The following is a 24,197-nucleotide window of genomic DNA, read 5'->3' as shown; positions in this document are numbered from 1 at the left end:
CCTATCCAGTCTCAGACTATGTGCGCTGGGGGCTGGGGACAGAGGACAGCCACCCCCTGCTAGCGGCCAAACAGGAAGCTCACTGGCTCCACTTGGTGGCAACAGCTCCTGACTGCACACAGGGAAAGTGCCCTGTCCTGCCCGTTCAAACAGGGACTGCAGGAAGACGGCCAAGAAGACCTACCCAGCCCTGCTCCTACTCATCAGAGACGTGTCACGACCAGAGCTTCCGGGCCAGGATGAGCGCTTCCTAGTGGCCTGTCCCCAAGCTGTAGCACAGGGTCTGCACACAAAGGGCCTTTGCAGTGCTGCTTCCTCAGGGGGACCCTGTGGCCAGGCTGTGTCATGTCCCCTGCACCCCGTTGCCTACACACACCCTATCCCCCAACAAGCCCTAGGACAGAGCCCCCACGGGGAAGACTAGGGTATGTAGGCTGGGCTCCAGGGGCCTGAGAGGGCAGGGGACAGTACTTGGGCTGAGCCCTTCGATGCACAGAAGCAAGCGGGTACCATGAGACCAGGACAGCACAGGCAGTATCCTCAGGAAATAGATGGGCTCCTCACTAGTGCCACTACAGGTGTCAGTCTCCAAGTGTCCCAGGGTGTCTTCCAACCTCTCTCGCTCCTGAAGGTCCCTACCCCTGGAGATCTGATACCTCAAACTCCCTGGTGACTCCCAGTTGACCATGGGCTTGGGCCACCATCTTGAGAGGTCCCATGACTTAGGCTCAGTCCCCAGCAGGAAGGTAGCTACATTTCCCTGAGTCAGTTTCAGGGCGTGGCGGGGCCCATGTTCCTAGACAGGTCATACCTGCACAATCTGCCTCCAAAATGCTGGCTGCCCCACTCCTTACTCCCCTGGCTATGTGCCAGCTGGGCATGACCTCTGAGCACATGAAGCCTGCAGGCTGTGACAGAGCACCTCCCAGTCCTCTGCATGCAGCCGCTGGTAGGCCAGCCCGCCTTTCCTTTATCTGGGTGAACAGCAGAGGTGGGATGGGAGGAGAAGGGCTGGTGGAAAGATTGAGCCCTGGGGGACTTGCTTGATCAGCTGGACGGCAGGAAGGAGGGCTGACAACTCAGGGTGCGGACAACTCAGGGTGCGGAGGCCAAGGCCGGCTGGGAGCCTGGAGCTCTGGCTGGGAAGTTTGCAACTTTGTTATTTAATTCTGGAGATGGCAGGGCCACAGGGGCAAGTGGGCAGTGGGCTTGGCACAGCACCAGCAGTGGACAGGCCAGCCGGAACAAGCGCTCCCAGGAGCTGGCTGTCGGGATCTGCAAGGGGCCGCCATGCTTACAGAAGGCGCACGGCACATCCGTCTGCTTTTGGATTTTTTTTTCATTTTGGGAGGGGAGATGGATTTATTTATTCTGTTATGTACCTGAGCATGCTGTCACTGAAACAGATGAAAGCACCGGACCCTATAGCAGATGGTTGTGAGCCACCATGTAGTTGCGAGGAGCTGACCTCACAACCTCTGGAAATGCAATCAGTATTCTTAACCCGAGCCATCTTTCTAACCCCCCTACCGCAACCCCCTGTCATGTCTGTTTAAGGGGGAACTAAAAGATACCACCTTACGTCACACCAGCACAGACAGGAACAGCACAGACAGGAACAAGGGCCATGACCTGTGACCACTCTTCAGAGCTGGCTCCCCTGCACCCATCTGTGTGCAGGCGAGAGTGGGAAGGTGCTGGGGAGGCTGAGGTGAAAGGCACTCACGGCTGAGAAGCAAGAGGCAAGACGTCTTAAAGTAGCAGTCTGACATGTGTTCTGACTAAGCTGTGACCCAGGGCAGGACTGTCACAGCACAGATCACAGCCTCTGAGACTGTGTGAAGCAACTCCTGGACATACTGCTGCTCCAGGAGGTTCTGAGCTCCAAAGGCCCGCCTGGCCACTCCTCCTCCACTGTAAGCAGCCCCATGGCCACAGTCGCTCTGATAAAGAACAGCACTCAACTGGGGGCTGGCTTGCAGGTTCAGAGGCTTGCGCATTATAATCACAGTGGGGAGCAGCGGCCATGTAGGCAGGCGTGGCACAGAAGCAGAAGCTGAGCACTCTACACTACATCTGGATCCACAGGTAGCAGGCAGAGAGACTGACATTGATATGGACTTTAGAAACCTCCAAGGAGCCAGGCGGTGGTGGCGCACGCCTGTAATCCCAGCACTTGGGAGGCAGAGGCAGGCGGATTTCTGAGTTTGAGGCCAGCCTGGTCTACAGAGTGAGTTCCCGGACAGCCAGGGCTATACAGAGAAACCCTGTCTCGAAAAAACCAAAATCCAAAAAAACAAACAAACAAAAGAAACCTCCAAGGGCTGGAGATGGCTCAGGAGGTAAGAGCACTGACTACTCTTCCAGAGGGCCTGGGTTCAAATCCCAGCAACCACATGGTGACTCACAACCATCTGTAATGGGATCCCGTGCCTGCCCTCTTCTGGTGTGTCTGAAGACAGCTACAGTGTACTTATATATAATAAATAAAATCTTTAAAAAAGCTGGGCAGTGGTAGCGCATGCCTTTAACCCCAGCACTTGGGAGGCAGCAGGCTCTCCTCCCCAGGCTGCTTTTGGTCATGATGTCTCCTCAGAGCAATAGAAACCCCAATAAAACATCAGTCAGTGTGGGATCCATGACAGGCCAACCCACAAATGGGAACTGGGTTGGGTGCTGGAGGCAGGGGAGAGAGGCAACTAATTGCTCCTGGGGTGAAGTTTCCCCTTGGGATGTAGAATGTTCTAGAACCAGGCAGTAGCACTCCTCTGAAGAGACTGCAAACCACTGAGCTGTGTGCTCCTGACAGAGGAGACGCCTGCAGGACCCGCTGCGCCCAGTGTGTCCAGAGCACTCCTTGGCAAGGCCTCCTGGGAATCCCTTGTTTCCTTCTGGGGGCTGTGGAGGAGCCCAGGCTCAGCGAGCGTGCTTCTACGCCCTTCTTGTCCATCCTGCCTCAGAGCACCTTGTTTGAGGGCAAAGGCTGCCTGGGGCACAGCTAAGCTTGAAGGACAAAAGCAGTTTTAGGAGGTGAAGACAGAATGACTTCCAAGCCAGATCCCCTGTCCATCGTCTCTGACCACCATGATCCACACTGCAGCAGGGACAGGGGCTCGGTCACTTGAGTCCAGCAGGCAGTGACCTCTGGAGTTAATAAAGCTCAAGCCAGACAGGGATTCTAAGACCTGCGTGCAGCCCCTCCCACCGAGAGGCTTAGCCAGGCCTGCAGGTCAGGCCTTCTGAGCCGCGGCATCCCTGTCCACAGCGAGCAGAAGGCCTGCCCCAGCTCCAGTCTGCAATGGCTTGGCCAGCTCAAGGGCCTTGCAAAATCACCTTGCTGGGAGTCATCCCTGGACCAGGGAGGTGGCAATGAACCCACTTGGCAGTGGCATCTGTCTCCATGGCAACATGAAGCCCAACTAGAAATCCCAAATATTTACCTACAACTTGATAGCCTCATCTGGGCCTTTCTCAGCCCTGCCCCTTCCCAGGGAACCCCGGCCCACTGCAGATGCCCCCTAAACTAGCAATAGCCAAGCTGAGAGCAGTGTAGTTAGTGGTCATGCTCACTCACACACAAGGCCCAGGATTGTGTCCCTAGCCCCAGACACACACACACACACACACACACACACTCGGCTGGCAGCCTGAGGGCAAAGGGACCTGCTGTGTGAGAGGGTGACTGGTTAGAAGGACCCCACAGCCGTCTGAGGGGAGCTGAGAAGGACACGGGTGGGAATAACACCCCACACTGGGCAGGGACTGATGGCCACCAGACACATAGTGAGCACCGGACAGTGTATTTAACATGATTCATACATCACAGGGAGGCTGGGGTGTGGCTTGGTGCTAAGCAGGGGTCGGTCGACATGCCCAGGGCCCGGGTTTACCCCTGGAAGCATTACCCCACAGACATGCTCTCTTTCTGTGGAGCCACGTTTTAAAGGATTTTTAAATTGTGCATGTGCTTGTGTGTGCACACGTCTGTGTGTGTACATGGGAGAAGCAGCAGTGCCCTGCAAGATGCAGATGAAAGCTATGTGTGCATGTGAGACAGGGCTCTGCAGACGGCAGAATTTGTGCTCACTTGGGGTAAGAGCTACATCGTTCTGAGCCCCTGGCATGGTGTAAGGATTAAACCCTGGGCCTCCGGAAGAGCAGCCACTGCTCCTAAGCACCAACCCGTCTCTCCAGTGCCATGCCCACTGGGCTTGCATTGTTGTTGTTGTTGTTTTGTTTTTCTTTTCGAGACAGGGTCTCACTATGTCCTAGAACTCACTAAGCAGCCAGAGCGCCTCGAGCGCAGAGAGACCCGCCTGTCCCTGGGATGAGAGGAGTGCATCACCGCACATGGCTTGTCCACTGGTTTTAAGGTGTTTCAAAAGTCACCTCCCATGTCTGAAGACCCCAGCCCCAATCCTGATTCCAACTTCTTGCTGGGGGTGGCTAAAGGAAAGATGTCCCCCAGCTCCACAGACCCACAAGTGTCCCACGCACAGGTGTCCTGAGCGGCAGGTTCCACCTCAGTACAACGCCCCCACCCCCTTACCAGTGCTGAGGAGAGGCCTCAGTCACCACTGCTGGACAGGAAGGAGCACAGACTCCACCCCGCAGCCCACCAGGCCTCACCACACCCAGACAAGAAACCTGTCTTCGTGGGCCTGGCCACGCACCTGGGGGTTCCAGAAGATTCCAGGGGGCTGAAGTGGCCAGATGAGCCAGGCTTAAGGAAGCAGGCAGGCAGGGCGCTTCCAGTCAGGCGCCTCCAGCAGTAGCAGTGTCCTGCCTACGAGGTGCAGATGAGAGCTTGGGACCACGCTGCACGGCGCAGCCCTGCCTGACCGAGCAGGCACAGCCCTGTCCCGGCCAGCACTGCCACTGCTCAACACCAGGCAGGGCCGCAGCTCTCTGCCGCCCAACCATGAGCTAGCAGAGCGAGAGCTGGAGTAGTCAGGGATGACGGGGAAGCTGCAGCCAGCTGTTCACTTCAGCCAAGTGTGATGGCACATGCCTGTCACCCCAGCACTCAGGAGCTGGAAGGAGGAGGGCAGGAACCTGAGGAACCCAGCTACACACCAAGTCTGGGGTCAGCCTGGGCTACACCTGGCCTCAAAAAGCACAAAGTGCCTGCTCCTTTCAAAGCCCCTGTGCTCTGGAGTTAGGGGCCAGTGTGGTCCCCACCAGGGAGCCACCATGTAGTGCACAGGAGCGCAGATGCTCAGGGCTCGGTGACGAGAAGTGCCGCAGTGGCACAAGGACCTTGTGACTGGAGCCCATGGCTGGGGTTAGCATTCTGCGTCCTTTACAGCCCCCCTCCCCCATGCCTTTTGTCACAACTGTCCTGGGCTCTAGCTTCCTTTACCACTGCTCAGATGCTCAGCCTTGCCCAACATGGCCGCCCCTGACGAAAGCTCTGCCCCCACACACTTCCTAAATAGTGACAGGCTGACAGCCTTTATACCCAAGGCTCTACCACACCACACCCCTACTGTCACCATGCCTTCAGAATCCCCTGGGCTAGTGTTCCCAGGCCCAGCACCAGCAAGGACCCCCTTCCTCTCCCCCTCTTCCTTTGCTGTCTGGAGACTGCCCCGTCCCTGGGGCTCCTGACCTTGCCCCCACTGTCCCTCGCTCTGCTTCTGGGCAGGCCCAGCACCAACTCACAACTCTCTCTCTGAAAGAACAGAGAAGCCAACAGAGGAGCTGCAGAGATGGCTCAGTGGGTGAGAGTGCTTGCTGCACAGGACTTGAGTTCAAATCCCAGCACCCAGGTAAAGGGAGTGGGGTGGGTGCGGGGAGTGGAGGCACGGGTGTTTGTGGAGATAGGAGCTTGCTGGCCACCAGCACAGCGAGAAACATTATCAGACAGCTCAGGATAGGAGAGTTCCAAGAACTGAACAAGTGTGGGTGGGAGGCCTGGGGTAGCCATGGGTTCCAGCCCCAGCACCTCCACCGTAAGAGACCTGCCCTGGCTAAGCGAGAGCTACCAGAGTTGAGCTTCCTGAACAGACCAACACTGAAGGTCTGTGCTAAGGCTAGACCCATCAATGGGAGGGAGGGAGTTTTGTTCAAGAGTTCCTGCTGTCTTCATGGATGAATGAATTTAGACCCTGATCTCACACCACACACACAATTAATTCTAAATCGGTCCAAAACAAATTTTAAAATCAACCATCAAACCTTAAGGATATCTGTGACCTTGAAGCAGGTAGCTTCCAGACAAGGGGTAGGAGGAGACACGCACCGGGCTCTGAACTCAAAGGCTGCCGAGGTAAAAGACAGAGGCAGCCTAGGAAATACCTGAGAGCCACGGGTCTAAGAAGACCAGAGTTCAGAAGAGTCTTCACCACCCAACAACAAGAAGGCAAGAGACCAGTATCCAGAATATACAGTGAGCTCACTGTTTGTCCTGGCTAGTTTCATGTCCACTTGACACAAGCTAGAGTCATCAGAGAGAAGGGAGCCTCAACTGAGAAAATGCTTTCTTAAAATCTAACTGTAGGCAAGCCTGCAAGACATTTTCTTAATTAGCAATTTGATGTTGGAGGGTCCAGTGCACTGTGGCTGGGCCATCCCTGGGCTGGTGTCCTGGGCTCTATAAGAAGCAGACTGAACAAGCCAAAGGGAGCAAGCCAGGAAGCAGACCCCCCGTGGCCTCTGCATCAGCTCCTGCCTCCAGGTTCCTGCCCTGTTGGAGTTCCTTCAGTGATAGACTACAATGCGGAAGGATAAACCCCAAAACACTTTCCTCCCCAACTTGCTTTGCCCATGGTATTTCGTCACAGTACTGAGATCCTAAGATACCACTCAACCACAAGAAGAAAAGGGACCAGCGCTCACAACAGATAAGGAGTCCTTACCACTCAACCACAAGAAAAGGGACCAGCATTCAGAACATAGAGCCCCAGACACTCAAAGACAAGCCATGGAAGTGAGGCAAGGTCTGCGCAGACACGTCCTCAGGGACATCTGAGGCCAGCAGGAGTGGCTGCTAGCACACAGCAGCGGGGCAAGCACACTGGGGACGGAGGAGCACAGGCTGCCGTGGTTCTGAGAGCTACAGAGACTGAGCTGACGAGCTTCAGCAGGCGGCCGCTGCTCAGCACCACAGCTCTTGTGCATCAAGTGCTCTTGTATAACCCTGGTCTCCACGCAAAGCCCCAGCAGGTCTGCAGCAGCAACTCTACCTCAGCATGAAGGGCTCTACTCATCAGGGTGTCCCAGGTCAACCACCAAGGAGTCCAGGGCCACAGAAAGCCACCGCCTCAGCAGGCAGCAGCCTATCTGGACAAGAGCCCACACTTCACACGACTCCCCACTTCTCCCCAGCCCGAGTCCCCAAAATAGCAACCCAAGCAGGACACAGCTGCCACAAAGAGTCCAGGAAGCAGGGGCCAGAGTCAGGCTCTGCTCCCACGGTCAGGAGATGTGTCTCCCCCCAGCACCTCTGGGTGTCATCAGTGTCGGGCCACAGTCCTGGGGACTGTCAACTGAGCCTTGGCTGCCATGGGCACACAGGTAGCAGGCAAGTGGCTCAAGGGGGGACTCCTCCACAGCCTTCCCAACAGCAGCTCTCTCCGGACAGGTCGGAGATGACCAGGGACAGGCCACACAAGCTTGCCGATATCCTCCACTGTGTTGTGACAAGAAACCCAGGCACTCAGCTCCCCCACCCCAGGGAAGCAGCAAGGGCTGTGGCAGGGAGACACAGGCTGGCATGGTGGGCATGTTGGCAAGCAGAGGGACAGGCAAGACTGGCAGCAGGGCCCTGGACACACCATTACAACCAGTCATCTCTGGAGATGGCCTTCAGGCATGCCTAAAGACCTAGGGCGTGACAACAGTGACACACACAGGGACTCAGGGACAACACCCAGAGTTCCAAGGTCCAGGACTTGGCGCCAAGGGAGGATGGATGTGAGGCCAAAGTTTGTGACGACAGGGTAGCTGCAGATGGCAGAAACAGCCAGGCTACTGGCTTGTGCCACAAGCAAGGCCCTGGCACAGGGGACGCCAGGAGCCTCTCTACAGTCCCTCGGCGAGCTCAAGAATGCCCCAACAGTACACCCACCACACAGGCCGTCTGTCCATGGCCCCACCCCTGAATTCTGATGCTACTGTTGTCGTCTAACCCATAATAATCACCTGCCACCTGGGAACAATGGGCTCTGCACAGCCACAGAAGAGTGGTGACCAGGCCTGAGGGACAGGTGACCAGGCAACCCATGGACAAGCATCTTAGTCGAGTGAATGAAGGCCAGCTGCTGTGAGGGCGAGCTGAGCGCAGAGGGCACATTTTAAGTTACTTTATTACATTTTCGTGTGTTCATCTTGTATGTGAGTCCACATGCCATGGCCCGGGTGTGGCAGTCAGAGGCCAACATGTTGGCTCATGTCATCACGTGGCCTGGCATGGCAGCAAGCACCTTCCCCACTGAGCCCTCTGACCAGTCCAGAACTGCTTTTTCTCTTTAAGTCAATCGTACTGGTCCCCTAGGATTTTGTCACAGAAATGGAAAGTGGAATATAAGAGAACCAAGACATAGCTCAAGATGGCGGTGCAGGGGATTTGAGTTTAAGGCCATCTGGGGCTACAAAGCCAGACTGTCTCAAAAAAACAGCAAAAATCAGATTTGAAAACTGTCAGGCACAGTGGCACACATGTCTAATCCCAGCACTGCGGAGCAGACGCAGACAGAATTCTGTGAGGTTAAGCCCAGCGTAGGCCAAGAACAGGGCAGGGCAGGGCTACACAGTGAGACCCTGTCCAGAAAAAAACAGGAAGGAAGGGAGGGAGGGAGGGAGGAAGGAAGGAAGGTAGAAAGGAAGGAAGGGAGGGAGGAGGGGAGAGAGGAAGAGAGGGAGGGAGGGGTGAAGGGAGGGAGGGAGGAAGGAGGGAAGGGACGAAGGGAGGAAGGAAGGGAGGGAGGGAGGGAGGAAGGAAGGAGGGAAGGAAGGGAGGGAAACGAGTTAAACGCAGGCTGGAGCGCGCAGCACAGCAGCTGCCACTCTGGAGGCGTCCTCGGTCCCCAGCCCCAGGGATCTGACGCCCTGTCTGGCCCCCACAGGCACTGTACTCACACACGCATAATTTAATTAAATGCTAACACTGAAAAATTATAAAATAAAATCAGGAAAAGCTGGGAGCTGAGACTGCTGACCAGGTAAAGGTGCTTGCCGCTGAACCTTGGGGTCCTGCACAGTGGGGGGAGCCTGAGGCCTGAAACCTGTCCCCTGAGTTTCCCTCCGCACACAGTAAGGAAGAGCACCCTCACACACACAAGGAAGTAAAGAAATAACCTGATGTGATTTTTAAAAAGCCAAATGAAAGTTGGGAGAAATGTCAAAACTCCCCTAGAAAATGAGTGAATGGCAAAAACCAACTTCTTCAGGAAGTACAGAAAGATTGCCGTGCTCGCCAAGGTCGCCAACTTGCTCAGGAAGTTGAAACCAGCCAAGAGGTCCCTGCAGCCCAGGGTGCAGACTCTGTGAACAAGAGTAGCACACCCTGCTGGCGAGGCGGGGCAAGGCAGGCGGACCCAGGGCGGCAGAGGGCTCCGAGAGGAGCCTTTGCAGCAGCTGGTGGACAGGTCTCCTCCGGCACATGGGAACTGTAACAGCCGTGCTGTCTGCACGGTGGCGCTGCAGACACTGGGGACACAGGCTGAGCAGAAGACACTGGCTACACAGAGGCTCGCATGAGGAGCTGGCCTGTGGGCTCCATGCCCAGAGCCTCTGACTGAGGCTCAGATCCAGGGGCAGCAGGCAGGGCAATGACGCTCACACAACGCACCTTCCCAGCAGACTCACAGAGGGCCTTGTTCACCTTCCATGTTCCAAAGGCATCAGAAACTGAAACCAGTTGGCCCTGCTCAGACAGGAGGACCAAAGAGAAGACTTTATTTCAAGTGAAAACAGCATAGCAAGGCAAGAAACAGGCCTACAGAACTTGCACAAGAGCCTGAATCATGCACCCAACACAAACATGGAAGACACAGCTCCTCTGGGGGCTCTCAGTGCAGACAGTGGATCTTGTTGTCAGCAGAGAAAGCCTGTCCCAGGAGCTGAGAGGTCTAAGGGACACTGCATGGGAACTGCAGGCCTTGCTGTGAACTCACAATACTGTTGCCGGAAGAGGGCGGGAGGGGGATATGAGCAAGTAGGTGGATAAATGGACAGATGGGTGGATGGGTGGATGGATGGATGGGTGGATGGATGGACAGATGGATGGATGGGTGGATGGATGGATGGGTGGATGGATGGGTGGATGGATGGATGGATGGGTGAGTGGATGGATGGGTGAGTGGATGGATGGACGGATGGATGGATGGGTAGATGGATGGATAGATGGATGGACAGATAGGTGGATGAATGAGTAGGAGGGAGGGTGGTAGGTAGATAGGTGGATGGATAGATAAATGGAGGAATGAATGAATGGGTAGATAGATGGGTGGGTGGGTGAACAAAAAGATGGATGGAAGAAAATATAAGTGGATAGATAAGATGTCCACCTAGATTAGCTATAATACAGACGTGGCCTTCAGTTTGGAACGAGACACTGTCACATGCCTGTACTTGCAGTGTGCATAGTGGCCTTACATTGTTGATGGGGTCTAGAATCAACTACAGTCCTGAAGCAGAAGACTCATCAGGACCGCAGGGTGGCAATGAGGACGTGCTGAGAGCAGTATGGCTCGAGAGCCGTGGTCTCATCAGAGGAGGGAAATCACCGCAATGCTCACAATGGAAGGCAGGTTAACAGGCACAGAACAGTGCCATGAGATGCCCTTCTGTCACTTTGGCTCTCCCAGCCGGGGACTATAGTGAGCTCTCATAGCTCAAGCGTGTCCCTCAAGAACAGAGTGGGACCTCTAGTCGAAGTTCACGTCACCAAGCAGAATGGACCCACACCAGACCTTCTGCACCAACACTAAAAGGACACAGTGACATTTCTCTTCCCCACCTGTAGCCTGACCTCATCAAACCTTCACAGACTCAAGGGGCTGTTCCCAGTGAAAGGAACGACAGGAAGTGGACCACTTGAACCCTAGATTCTCTTTGTACTAACAGGCTACCACAGAGTCAAGACGGAGCCTGTCAGTGCTGGGGTGACACGCCTGACAACTGGGTCCGGCCTGGAAAGTATTAGTGATGGATAGAGAGGACTCGGCCCACAGGTGCCTGAGATGGCTCAGGCAAAAGGCAAAGAGAAAGATGTTAGGTACCCTCGGAGTGCCCCCCTGTGGGGGCCTCAGGAAACACACCTGGGAGCCTTTCGAGCCCCTTCCCTTGTGCGTTGGCTCAGTGTGACCCTGCTGGCCAGCAGTTCAGCCTGGCATGTGAGCTTCTGGTTAGCGAGCCTTATCACAGAGAAAATGACTGGGAGCACATATCTGCACACTGACCTCACGCACGAATGATTGAGCCCAAACACGCACGGTCACACACACTCACTCAGGCAAATAATCAGTGTCATTAAATAACACCTATCAGGCCACAATGACTTGCCAGGGACACACAGAAGAACGGCTGGCACTGGCCCCAACCCCCAGGCCCCTGCAGTGGAAAGAGGAAGGTGACTCCCTCCACAGGCACAGGCCCACACATACATGTGCATACAGGCCCACACATACATGTGCATACAGGCCCACACATGCATGTGTGTACACACAGAGTAAGTACACCAAACGGAAAAAATAGGTAAAATAAAGAATAAAGTAAAAAAGTAAGCCAGTGGGGGGTAGAGGCAGGAAACCAGGTTTATCTGTGGCATGGCTACCCAGACCCGGCTGCTGGAAGCACAGCCTGTCAGAGGCCAGGGCCTGCCAGTATCATTAGATCACAGGAGGACCTGCCAGTATCATTAGATCACAGGAGGACCTGCCAGTATCATTAGATCATAGGAAGAAAGCAGACTGGTGACAACTACTTGTCTCTCACCTGGAAAGAAGCCACAGCCAGTACCCCATCACCCAGCGCCACTAGTGAAAGACCCCTCCCAAAGAGTCCCAGCTCCTGAACCTCTATGCACATGCTTGGCTACTGAGCGCCAGCCCCAGCCGGCGTCTGCTTACTGACCCGTGTTCCAGCCCTGCAACAGACACCATGACCAGTGTCTGGAGGACCAAAGATGGAGCCGATGCCCCTGCCATCCCAGGACTTCACTGAGCCCAGGGGCCTGGGACAGGTCTCTTCACTTGCCGCTGCCGCTGCCGCTGCCGCTCCTCCTCCTCCTCCTCCTCCTCCTCGGGGTATAGCTGAGGGACAGCTGGAGCAAGGCACCTATCAAGATCAGCCAGGGGCACCTGCTCCACACAGGCATGGACACATGCACATACAAATAGTCATACAACACATGGACATGCACAGATGCATGGACACACATGCATACACATACACATGCATACACATACACATACACTCACGTGCTGCCACACCACAGCCATCTGAAGCAGTCAGGCACCAACACTACACTATCCCAGATGGAGAAGGAGATACAAGTCAGGACATGGCTTGCCCAAGGCCACCCAGCATGGAGGTGTGAGGGGCACGGAGACATCAGTGACACACACGGGTGGGAACCCTGAGAAGGGCGGAGGCCACTGGCACTCTCACTAGGCAGGTCTCAGAGCTAGAGTAGCATGTACTTCATGAAGGGTCACAGCAGAGGTCACCAGATGGTGCCCCAGGGATGCCTGTGCTATCAGAGACATCGCTGACTGTCAGGACGTGGGCCTGGAAAGGCCGATGGCCCAGGGATTCCCATTCCAGAGGTATCCTGTGGGGGGCTCAGGACACAACACAGCACCCAGCTCAACAGGAGAGAAGGGCCAAGACTGAGACTCAAACAGGACAACAGGGTTCAGGATGCAGGACCCTGAGCAAGGAAGGAGGGTCGGGGTCTCTAGGCTCAGCCAGTGTGACCCTGATGAAACCAGAAGGAGTCTACGCTGCCAGGCACGGACAGTGGAGCAGCCACTCTGAAACACATACTGAACGTGACAAAATGAGCACACGTGAGGCTGGAGAGCTGACTTGGTGGTTAAGGGCACTATCTGCTCTTCGGACCCAGGTTTAATTGCTACATGCCAGTTCCCAACTGTCTATAACTCCAGTTCCAAGGGCTCACATCCTCATACAATGCACAGAAAATAAAATAAAATAAAATAAAATTTAAAAAATGAACACACACACACGCAAATCTGCATAAACTCACACATATTCACAACAGCCAGAAACCCAAAACTAAGATGTCCATCAAGGATGCACAGATGTATAATGGCCCATGCATTCCACAGAATACTACTCAGCCATAAACAGGAACAAGGCTCTAACCCACAGTGAACAGGCCAGTGGAAGAGACCTGCCAAGTGATCTCATCCCCAATCACAGAACGTGACACCAGGGATATGCTTTATGAAAGCTGTCAGTGGCTCCACGCACCTCAGCTGCAATCCCGCAGCCTGCCACTGCACAAAGCACGGGCACTGTCACACATCTACACACATGGAAAAGGGCCTCGTGAAGACATGGGGCCATAGCATCTTCATCTTCATCACCAACTTGAAGCCCTTCTGTCATGTCACCGCACAGCAAGACTGTGCTCCAGACACTCACAGCAGGCAAACCCAACACACGAAAGCTTTGTCTGTGTCTAGCGGGGGCTGGGAGAAAGGGGTGGACGGGAAGGGAAATCAGAAATGGGCTTCTCTAGAACACTGGAGCTCTCCAGAAGGACAGGACAGGAGCTGTGAGGGAGCAAGCCTGTCATGCTTACAGACGTGTGCATGCATGCATGTATTCCTGTCCGTGTGTCTGCATGCATGTATTCCTGTCCGTGTGTGCATGCATGCATGTATTCCTGTCCATGTGTGCATGCATGCATGTATTCCTGTCCGTGTGTTTGCATGCACACGTGTGCATACATGAGCCAGCACCTGCCTCAGGGCCTGAGGACTGGACTGCACCCCTAGCTCCCAGGGAGAAAGCTGGAAGGAGTGTGGCCTATGATGGCGGCACTGGGGAGGGGAAGCCAGGAACATCTGCGCAGCTCTCTCTAGACAGCAGCCACGTCAGCAAGTCCAGCCTCGGTGAGACCCCCCACCCCGCCCCACCCCGCCCCACCCCCACCCCCGCCTCCCAAGACAAGGCGAACAATTGAGGGACATTCCTCGGGTTGTCCTCCACGTGTACCTGCACACATGACACTTGAGGGGGGCAAGAGGAATCAGGGAAAAGGAGCTTGCTGTCAAGCCTGGTGACCAGAGCTCTGTCCCCAAGACCCACCTGGTGGGAGGAAAAGGCTGGCTGTGGCCTACAAGTTGCCCTTTGACCTCCGCATACATTATGAGGAGAGGAAGCAAAGGAGGCAAACAACTTCAGGACCACAGAGCCCGGGCACCTCGTGCTCCCAACACCATTTCCCCACGGCCCACAGGATCAGAGACAGGATGCTGAGGCCCAGACAGCTGTGGTGGCTGTCCCAGGAAGAACGCCTCCCCTTCCCTTCTCTCCCTCCTCCCCTTCCCTCCCCTCCCCTCCCCTCCAGACTGCCAGGCCCACCAGAACTCCGTCCTGAGGCAGCACAGGTATGATGCAAAGGCTGTGACAGCAACAATAGCAGCAGAGAAGTCTCGGGCTCCCCAGGGGAGCTGTCTGAAAGATGTACCCCAAGGCTGACGTCCCCAAGGCTGGCAACGTCAGCCTGTGGACCCTGAGCACACGGGCTCCTTCACTCTGGGAGCGCCACCTCAGGGTTTCCACATGTGTGGTCTGTCTGTCCTCGGAGTCCCTGCCCCTGACTACCTCTTCCCACATCATCTTCAGGACACCCAGTGGCAGGGAGGACCCTTCAGCACTCTCTGGTACCCTTTTCCCCGTGCCCCACCCCCATGCTAACATCCCAGCATCTAGCCTGACACATGAGGACCCATCTTCGGACACAAGTCTGCAGCTCATTTTTTTTTAAATCAATGTATTATAAATCTTTGCAATTTATTTTTATTATTTACGTTCGGGGAAGTCATGCGTGTGGAAGCATGAAGACAACCGGCAGGACCAGGTCTCTCCATCTTCACTGTGCACCCTGGGAACTGAACGACTGGCCAGGCTTCACAGCAAGCCCCTTTATCCACTGCGCTGTCATCAGCCCTGCAGCTGGTTTCCATACCATACTTTCTGGGGTTTGGGGGAACAATGCTGAGGTCTGGTGTACTGGACAGGCACACGCCCCTGATCCACGCCCCCCATTCCTCCAGGAAGCTGTTTTATGGCCAGGTGACTGCAGCCATGCTCAGGCCACAGGCGCAGTGGATGACATGACAGAGCTCAGCTCGCAGGCACTGTGACTCCTGCCTCCCCTCCCCTCCCCTCCCCTCCCCTCCCCTCCTCTCCCCTTCTCTCCCCTCCCCTCCCCCTCCTCTCCTCTCCTCCCCTCCTCTCCCCTTCTCTCCCCTCACCTTCCCCTCCTCTCCTCCCCTCACCTCCCCTTCTCTCCCTTTACCTCCCCTCTCCTCTCCTCTCCTCTCCTCCCCTTCCCTCCCCTTTCCTCCCCTCCCCTCCCTTCCCCTCCCCTCCTCTGTTCCACAGGGACTGCTCCTTTCCTAGTGCTCCTTAAGTAAGCTCACTAGCAGGCTAGACAACCGCTCAGCAGTTAGAGCAAAGGGCCCAGCCTCAATCCCCAGCACTCCCAAGGTGGCTCACCCGGCTGCAGGGATCTGACACCCTCTTGTGGCATCAACAGGCATTGTACACACACATACACAGGCAAAATACTAAAGAAAGTAAAGGCCTGGTGGTGGTGTATACATTTAATCCCAGCACTCGGAAGGTGGAGGCAGGAGGATCTTTGTGAGTTTAAGACCAGCTTGGTTTACAAAGTGAGCTATAGAACAACTAGGGCTGCACAGAGAAAGCCTTACTTGAAAAACCAAAATAAATAATAATAACAAACACCAACACCAACACCAACAATAATAATTAAATCAAAAGCAGAGGCCAGTCACTGGACCAGCAAGCGCTGCAGTGACCGCGGGCGGGCGGGCAGGGGGCTCACCCTGAGGCAGCTCACCAGCTCTGGGTTCACCTTCTACTGTGGCTTGGAAGTGTGGGGGTCTGGAGAGGACCTGGTGGGTCAAAGCACTGCTGCCAATCCCCGGACCTCCATATGTGCAACTGTGGCACATGCCCACACCCTACAATAAACCTTATAAAAAACATTTAAAGTTCAAAATTAACCATTTCCTAAAGCAACACAGGCCGGGCCTGTAACGGGCCAGGTCCCTACATGTGACAGGGACCAGAGAGAGCTTCTAGGTCCACAAAGAGGTCATGTTAGTGGAAAGTGACCCAGAAATGCCAGATATGGCCCAAGAGGGTCACTTTCATGAACCTGGCAGATCTCTCTGTACTACAAAACAGGGCTCCTGAGAGAAACCCGTTGCCCACCCCCTGGGGCCCTGGTGCTAGGGGTCCCAAAGAGGCCCAGAGACACCCCCACAGCCTAGCACCCCATCTCCCTGCCTGCATCCAAAGGTCTCCCAGGCCATGACCCAGCATCTCTTCCTCCTTCCCATGCCTATCATCACCCTACCACCCTATCACCCTATGCCTGCCACACCACAGGTGTGGCCCCAATGATGCTCCCCCAACTCGCCTGCCCCTTGTCTGGTTGCCCACAGTGCCAGGACAATCTGGGCATATCATGCTCTGGTCATTGGCTGCTGCTGCACCTACCCCACGCACACTCAGCCTGACTACGGAGGGGGCCAGAACAGCACACCACCACAGCTGCCTCCTCTCCAGTGATCGTGCCAACCTGCTGCAGGCAGTCATCCGGGAGGGGGTCACAGGACACAAGCAGAGTGCTGGAAGGGTTCCCTGCACTGAGTGAGGCCACTGGTGTCTCTAGCTTGGGACGTCTAGCAGCCAGGAACCAAGATGCTGTGGCTCCCCGCTGCATCCTAGAAGGATGGTGGGGAGCCCCTTCAGGCCCCCTGAGGTTACCTGTGATCCCTAAGAGGGGTATCTAAATTCCTGGGGTTCTGCTCCTGCAGCAGCTACATATGGTCCTCACCTCTCTGCCCACACCCTCCCATGAGAAGGTAGCACTCGAGGACCCCTTCCAGCTGACCCTCTCTAATTGAAAGTATACAGAAAGCTCATGGAGAGAGAGGACACAGGAGTTGAGGGGAGCTGCTGAGACCCACTGGGCTCCCCAGTCCTGACCAGCCGCCTCTTCTATCCTACCACGCCTAGGGGTCCCTGACATAGTCCACACCCGGAAAGGCTTCTGCCAGCTCTGTGGCCAGAAGCAACCCCAGGGACCCCCACGGCCTCTCCTCTTGAAGGAATCACCTGGCTCCACACCACACACCCTGGGACTGGGCGAGGATAGGCAGCAAAGGTGCCCAGTGCCTGGGGCTACCGTGGAAAGGCACTAAGGCTGGAGTCTGCCCTGAAATTCCACCTGCAGCACATATAGACACAGCTGCCACTCAAATGGGCCCACAAGTAAAAGCCCAAGGTTGCCATGCTCCCTTCTGTGTCTGAGAGCCGGTAGGGCGGCAACCACAGCCTAGCTCACAAACCTTACTCTTTGTCTGCTATTCAAGGACAAGCAGCCTGATAGTCCAGTATCAGTAAGAGGAACAGCCTGAACTGGGATGCCCAAGAAAGGTGCTTGCTATACAAGCATGAGTTCAAATTCCCCAAAACTGTAATAAAGCCAGGCACAACTGAGTAAGCCTGCAACCCCAGTACTGAGGAAGGGAGACATAGATCAGGGCAGGGGAGATACAGATATCTCAGAGGTATCATGCATAACACCTGATCCATGCTCCCAGGGCAGGAGCATGGGAGCTGGGTGGCAGGCAAGGCTGGAGGGCTGGCTGCCCTGGGATGTGCACTGGGAGGAGAGCCCCATCCTTACCGGAGAAGCAAGGACCCACACATAATGCTGGCCTCTCAGGTCCAAGCCCAGCCTGCCACACATGCAGAGACCAAAAAAAGATGAAAGACCACAGGGCCCCCCACAAGGCACAGATGGCATGGCAGGAACTTATTCCCAAAAGTGGGTGGGTGGGGAGGGGAAGGAAGAAGAGAAAGAAAGGGGACAGAGAGACCCAGCAAAGGAGAAGTGAGCACTGAACACCTGTAAATTTGCAGAAATGAACGAGTAGAGACATGACTGAGGCAGACACCAGCCCTGCTCCCGACGGCTGCCTACCCACGGCCAGACCCCCACCCTAGCCTGGGAAGCCGCCTCTCTTGCTAAGTGCAGCAAAAGCAGCCCCAGAGATGCCGATGTTCTTCCCAGTTACTGGGTCTGGCTCAGAAAGAGGCTGGGGTGCTCATGATGTGTCACCCAGGACAGAGGGGATCCCATGAGGCTGGAGGCTAGGTCTGTACAGGGTTCCTGTAAGACTCACAACTCTTCAGGAATTGTTACCCGAGGTGAGGAGAGGCAGCACATGCCTAACTAGGAAACTCTGCCCTTGCAGACATCCATCTGGTGCTGGGATGCAAACCCCTGCCCAGGTCAGCCTGATTTCTTGTTGGCTGCATTTCTAGTATGTGTATGCGTGTTGGAGGCTAGAGGTCAACTCGGTGTCCTCCATCACCTTTATCTTATTTACCTGGTCTCTGCTGACTGGTGTGCGCCATACTTATACTGGCAGACCCAAGTCCCTCAGGGAGCTGGGCTGGGCCTCCTGTCTCCACCTCCCGGTACTAGGGCTGTAGGCACAGCTGACTGTGACCAGCTCTTCTCTCAGTACAGATGTGAACTCGGGTCCGGGCTTGCACAGCAGGAGCTCCTATCTACTGAGCCCTCTTCCCAGCCATGGTTCTATTGCAGTTTCAAGACAAAGTCTATGCATCCCTGGATACACAGACACTAGCCTAGACCTCACCATCCTTCTACCTCCACCTCCTGAGTGCTGGGATCCACACACAGTTTACACGGTGCTGGAGAAGAAACCCAGGGCTGAGACACACTCTACCCAGGCAATCCCAGCCCTTAGCTTCGTTCTATAGTAGATTTTACTTTTCTGGAAAGGTTTTGGGTAATGATATCTCATGCTCTCTTATCCCCATTGGAAAGGAAACATCAGACAGGAAAATGACAGAGCCCCAAACACCGTATCCAGCCAAGAGGTGGGTCCTAGAGCAGACCATACCCAGTGGGGGTGAGCAGAAACTCAACCCACCTAAGACTTCTTTTTTAAAAATCAATTAATATCTTTGAAACTGTTTTTTGTGGTGTTGAAATCGAGCCAAGGCCTCTTTCCTCACCATCATGACCTGCCTGACTGGATACTAATTTAAGGCTTAGCTAGTCACTGGGTCCTCGTCACTGTCTCTGAACCTGCCAGCACAGGAACACCCCACGACTTCTGGGACACTACTGTGGAGGAGATGGCCAAGATTAAAGAAACGAGGCAACTGAAGTAGATAAGTGACAAGCTCATCAAAGCAACAGGATGGGGAACAGCAATGGGGAGGGGGGTCAGTGCCGCCTCCATGAGCAGGACAGCCATGGTGGGACTGGAGTGCCGAGGATGGCCACAGACCCTGTGTGTACAAGCACAGGCCTAGCCTGGAAATAGGGAGCCAGGGGTGCAAGAGCACACAGAACCCCTGGTCACTGAATGCAGAGTGCAGGGAGCAGAGTGAGGGTGGGGGTGGGACAGGCAGGCGGAGCCACAGGGCTGAAGGTGAGGTACTGCCGAGGTGTGGGCAAGGGCCAGCTGCACACCGAGCACAAGCGCCCACCCCAGGGGTGACCTAATCACAGGGGTGAACTGAGCCAGTGAGAACCGCTGTGCAGAGCAGAAAGTTTCCAAACTCCTGGCCCCTGGCCCTTGATCCTCAAGGCCACCTGGGAAGGAGCTTGCTAGGTGCCAACTCTACAGATAGAGAGGGAGTCAGGATACTGGACAGAGCAGGAAAGGTTCCTGCCTGCAGGAGGAATCTCAATCCAGACCTCTGGGATTGCACCATAGCCTGAACTCCAGGGATGGTGGGCAGCGCCCATCCCTGCCCCTCACAAGCCCTGCAGTGACAGGTCTCTCCAGAGGCAGGCCATCTGCTATAGTCTATTTTCTGTCCCCTGTTCCCAGGAGGCTTTGGCAGATTGGTGGCTCTAATCTTGCTTCTGGAGCAAGTGACAAGCCCAAGGCCACCAGGCCCTGAACCCTCCATACCACCTCCAGTTCCAGAGACAACCATCAGGAAGTATGCCACAGCCCACACCTCTACCCCTTACCCCACAAGTTTGTGCGCGCACGCGCGCGCGCGCGCGCGCACACACACACACACACACACACACCTAAGCACCTCACTGTCTTGTGGATACTGGGCTAGCCAGAGCAGCCTCTTTCCAGCACTCCCGAGGAGCCCCAGGCCCCTGGAGTGATCTGACAAGCTAGCTGACTCCCCACAGGTGTCAAGTAGCACAGGGACAGATGGCTGCCCAGAGCTGGGGCTTCCAGGACAATGTGAGAAGGAATTGGGGCAGAACAGGGAGCCAGAGCCCAGCAGAGGAGGGAGCAAGAGCAGGAAGTCCAGGTAAGGGCTGGGCAGGCAGGGAGAATGAAGGGCCCCTGAGGCAGGGGAGGAGACAGGCTACAGGCTCTGGACATCCAGATACTCTGTGTACTAGGATGTCTCCTCAGCAGCCCTTTTTCTGGGAGGAAAGGATTAGAAAATCATTTGTCACTAAGACCTGCACATTCCCAGCTTAGAACACACACACTCACAGGTGCACCTGGATATGCACAGGCACATGGAGTACCTAGCACAAGGACATTTCCACCCCAAGCATCAACACACCCCATGACCGCCCGGTGGTGGTGGCACACTCCTGTAATCCCAGCACTCTGGGAGGCAGAGGCAGACGGATTTCTGAGTTCAAGGCCAGTGTAGTCTACAGAGTGAGTTCCAGGACAGCGGGAGCTACACAGAGAAACCCTGTCTCGAAAAAAAAAAAAAAAAAAATCCAAAAAACCAAAACCAAAACAAAAACCATACCCCATGACAATCTGTGCACCCCAATCTCTTGCCTCAGGCTTCCTGCCCTCCCGGGGTAAGGGTGAAAGTTTGCCCAGCACCCTGCAAAAGGACCCTACAAGTTTAGATGCAGAGCACCCACAAGGTGTCTGGGGGGGGGAGGGGGGGAAAGGAGTGGAAGAAGAATAGAGCAGGGTGGGAAGAAAAGGCTGGCCCAGTCTGGAGACACGCCCTCCTGGTGACTCTGAAGGCAGCAATTACTGGAGAATTAAAGAGTGATTAGCCCTTTCCTGGTAGTAGTAGGAGCCCCTGAAGACCCACGTAATGAACCCATTTGAGGCAGGAGATGTTTGGGGACAGTGCAGTTTCCAGCCTGGGGACTGTCAGATATACAACTAATGGGACACAGAGACATCCCGGACCCCGTAACCTTCTGCAACCGAGATCCTCAGCGCCTAGGAAGGTGCTGGCACCAGGCTGCAGGCTGCGCAAATCCCACGTGCTCACAAGGAAAGATACACTCTTTCTTTTTGCTTTTTGATACAGCCTCTCCATAGTTGAAAAAACTAGCAACTCCGACAAGACACTTCCCCAGGTGTTACTTAATTATTAAAGCAAAGACATCCTCCGCACCCCACCCCCCCTTCAGACAGCTGGGACAAGGGGAGCCTAAGAACGGTGATGCCCAAACGGCACCAGTTCCAGCATCAAATCTGCAAACCTGGAATCCCTTATACTCTCAGCTGGTGGACCAAAGCCCCTAACAGAACCCCCCCAAAGCCCCGAGGGCACGGCAGTGGGAAAGCCACCCCCAGCTATCCCCAGCGTTGCGGAGCTTCCCTGTCTGCCGGGATGCCCTGGACTAGTGTGCACGCGGACAACTGCACATTTCATGGCTTACAGAAGAAGGGAGCTGGAAGGCAGAGAGACCAGGGGACGGAAGCGAGGTGGAAAGGCTGCCATTGCAACAGCAGATACGTGCACTATTTATTTTCATTTTTAAAAATGCAGATTATATGTTGATTTATAGATTCTGGACATGCGGGGGGTCAAGTTTGTAAGGCCATGATGGATGAGTGTTTGAAGGGGACAGCTTCAGTGTCCACTAAAGGGAACCAAAATGCAAGCGGCGGGGAACAAGGACTTGGAGTGGGCTTTTTATTTTTAAAGATTTGAGGTTGTTGAAGGGATGGCTAGACCGGGCCACCCACGCTGTCATCTTTTGTGCCCTGGAAAGGGGACGCGGCGCCCCGCCCCCGCCCCGCCTTTGTCCGGCCCCATCGTCCCCCCCCCCAAAAAAAAACACACCCTCCTTTCCCAAGCACACAATCGTTTTGTCGATCAACAAACAGCAGCTTCGCCCGAACGGACAAAAGCGCGGCGTACCCCGCCGCCCTGCGGAGTCGAGTAGGCCGCAGCCAAAGCCTCGGCCTGGAGTGCGCGCGGCGGCCCAAGGTGCGGCGTGGGGGCAGGCATGGCGGCCGCGCGGCCCCCCAGAGGGGCCTGGAAGCTGCCGAGCGCCGCCGCCGATCGCACACTCACCTGGCGCAACGCGCGGCCCGGACCGTGGACAGCAGGCTGAGCGGCGCGTGCCCGGCCGTCTCGCGTCGCCCCAGCCGGCCCTCGCTCGCTCACCCGGGCCACTCGGCTCCTACCTTCGCCCGGTCTCTTTGCTCCTTCAATGGTTCGCTCGCTCTCGGCCGAGCCCTTAGCAAGCGCCTGGAGCGGGGAGCCTAAGCTTCAGAGGGGCGGGGCGACGGCTCCCACTCGGCCTCCATTGGGCAGTCAGCCCACGCCCGCACGCTGATTGGTGGCGGCTGACAGCTCCACCCCTCCCCTCATCAACACCGAGTGGCCCCGCCCTCCGCGACCTGGGGCGGGAGCAGGCACTCGACTTCTTCCCTTCATTGGTCCAACCCCGAGGATGCGCCGGCATCCACTCACGTGGATGGTGACCGGCTCAGCTTTCAGTGGATGAGGAGCATGCCCGTCAAGACGCACACAGCCAATCCGACTGAGGTCGGGTGTAGGATGGCCCAGAGCTCATGCAGATTGACAAGCGCGTTCTCAGACCTCACTGGGACAAACGCGGATTGGTGTTTGGTACCGGCCACCGGGTGCCGAATGGTTGGGACTGAATGTCAATCGCTGTCTTGCTGCTCCAGACTCCACCCTGTTATCGGGCGGCTGCTGAGTACGTGATTTCCTGCACAACATCAGAGCTGGGTCCGAGATTGTGGTTCGGAACCCGGTGGTTCTAGATCAGGAGCCAGAATTTGAGCCCAGCTTAGCAAAAGGGTAAAGAGGATCTCAAAAGCGACCCATTTTGCCCTCCCTAGACGTTCATGAGTTCCCTAAACCGTGCGTGACTTCAACTGGGAAAGTCACGTAACCGGACCTCGGTCCCCCCCCCCCCCATGAACTGATAACTGTACCCATGGGAAACTTTGCAATAATTCAGTGGAAGAGGAAATTCAATTATCTACTTCTCAAAATGTCCTAGGTCCTACTCTGGGGCTCAGCATATGGCAAATATCCTGGGCTGGAGAGTATTGGAGGCCTGGGCACCCAAATTTCAGCTACAGGCGTCCAAGCCTCTGCTCCAAAATTGTTTCCATTCAGTCTTCATCGTGTGATGTAAGGGGAACAGCCATCACCAGGGAGTCACCCTGCACTCAGGCTGGAGAATCTGGACTGCACCATCATCTTTAGTTACACTGAGCTGGAGGCCAGCCAGGAATACATTGAGGCCCTGTCACAAAACAAACAAACAAACAAACAAAAACAACCAATAGGCATGTGAAACAGCTCAGTAAACCTGCCTTCTAGCCAGAGGACCTGTGTGACCCACATGGTGGAGGAAGAGTCCTTTGTCCTTCTGACCTCCACAGGTGACACATGTCTACCTGAGTAGGTGCACACACACAAGTACATACACGAATGAACTCCAATGTCTACCAGTCCTGTTAGCCCTCAGTCCCTGAAAGCAATTGTTTTCTATCCTTCTGGATGCCTGTACCATTCCGGGCACAGGAACAGAATCCCGTGTGGTCATTGCCACCATAGTTTCCAGAGCAGGTGACCTGTGTGAAGGACAGATAGATTTTTTAATTTACAAGTGGATCTTATTAAATTTGCTCTCAGGACCCCTGTCTACACAGTGGTATAGACACTTGCCTTGAGCTGGA

The 24,197-nt window shown here is 55.4% G+C and overlaps 1 protein-coding gene across 5 annotated transcripts in view; it reads right to left on the bottom strand.

Annotated features, from left to right (window-relative positions):
* The window catches only part of Kdm4b (lysine demethylase 4B), an 82,372-nt gene extending 59,633 nt beyond the window's left edge, over nt 1–22,739 (bottom strand). For 3 of the 5 annotated variants that reach the window (XM_052191752.1, XM_052191754.1, XM_052191756.1), the window contains exon 1: nt 22,552–22,737. The gene's annotated coding sequence lies outside the window, so the exon portion shown is untranslated. Of the gene's footprint in view, nt 1–22,551 lie in introns of all 5 variants that reach the window. The other 2 variants (XM_052191757.1, XM_052191753.1) reach the window with 2 other exon arrangements.
* Between the last annotated feature and the right edge of the window lie 1,458 nt (nt 22,740–24,197).

This window comes from Apodemus sylvaticus, chromosome 9 (genome assembly GCF_947179515.1).
Source record: "Apodemus sylvaticus chromosome 9, mApoSyl1.1, whole genome shotgun sequence".
Taxonomy (NCBI): domain Eukaryota; kingdom Metazoa; phylum Chordata; class Mammalia; order Rodentia; family Muridae; genus Apodemus; species Apodemus sylvaticus.
The sequence above is the reverse complement of the archived record's forward strand: the minus strand, read 5'-3'. Positions and strand labels throughout refer to the sequence as shown.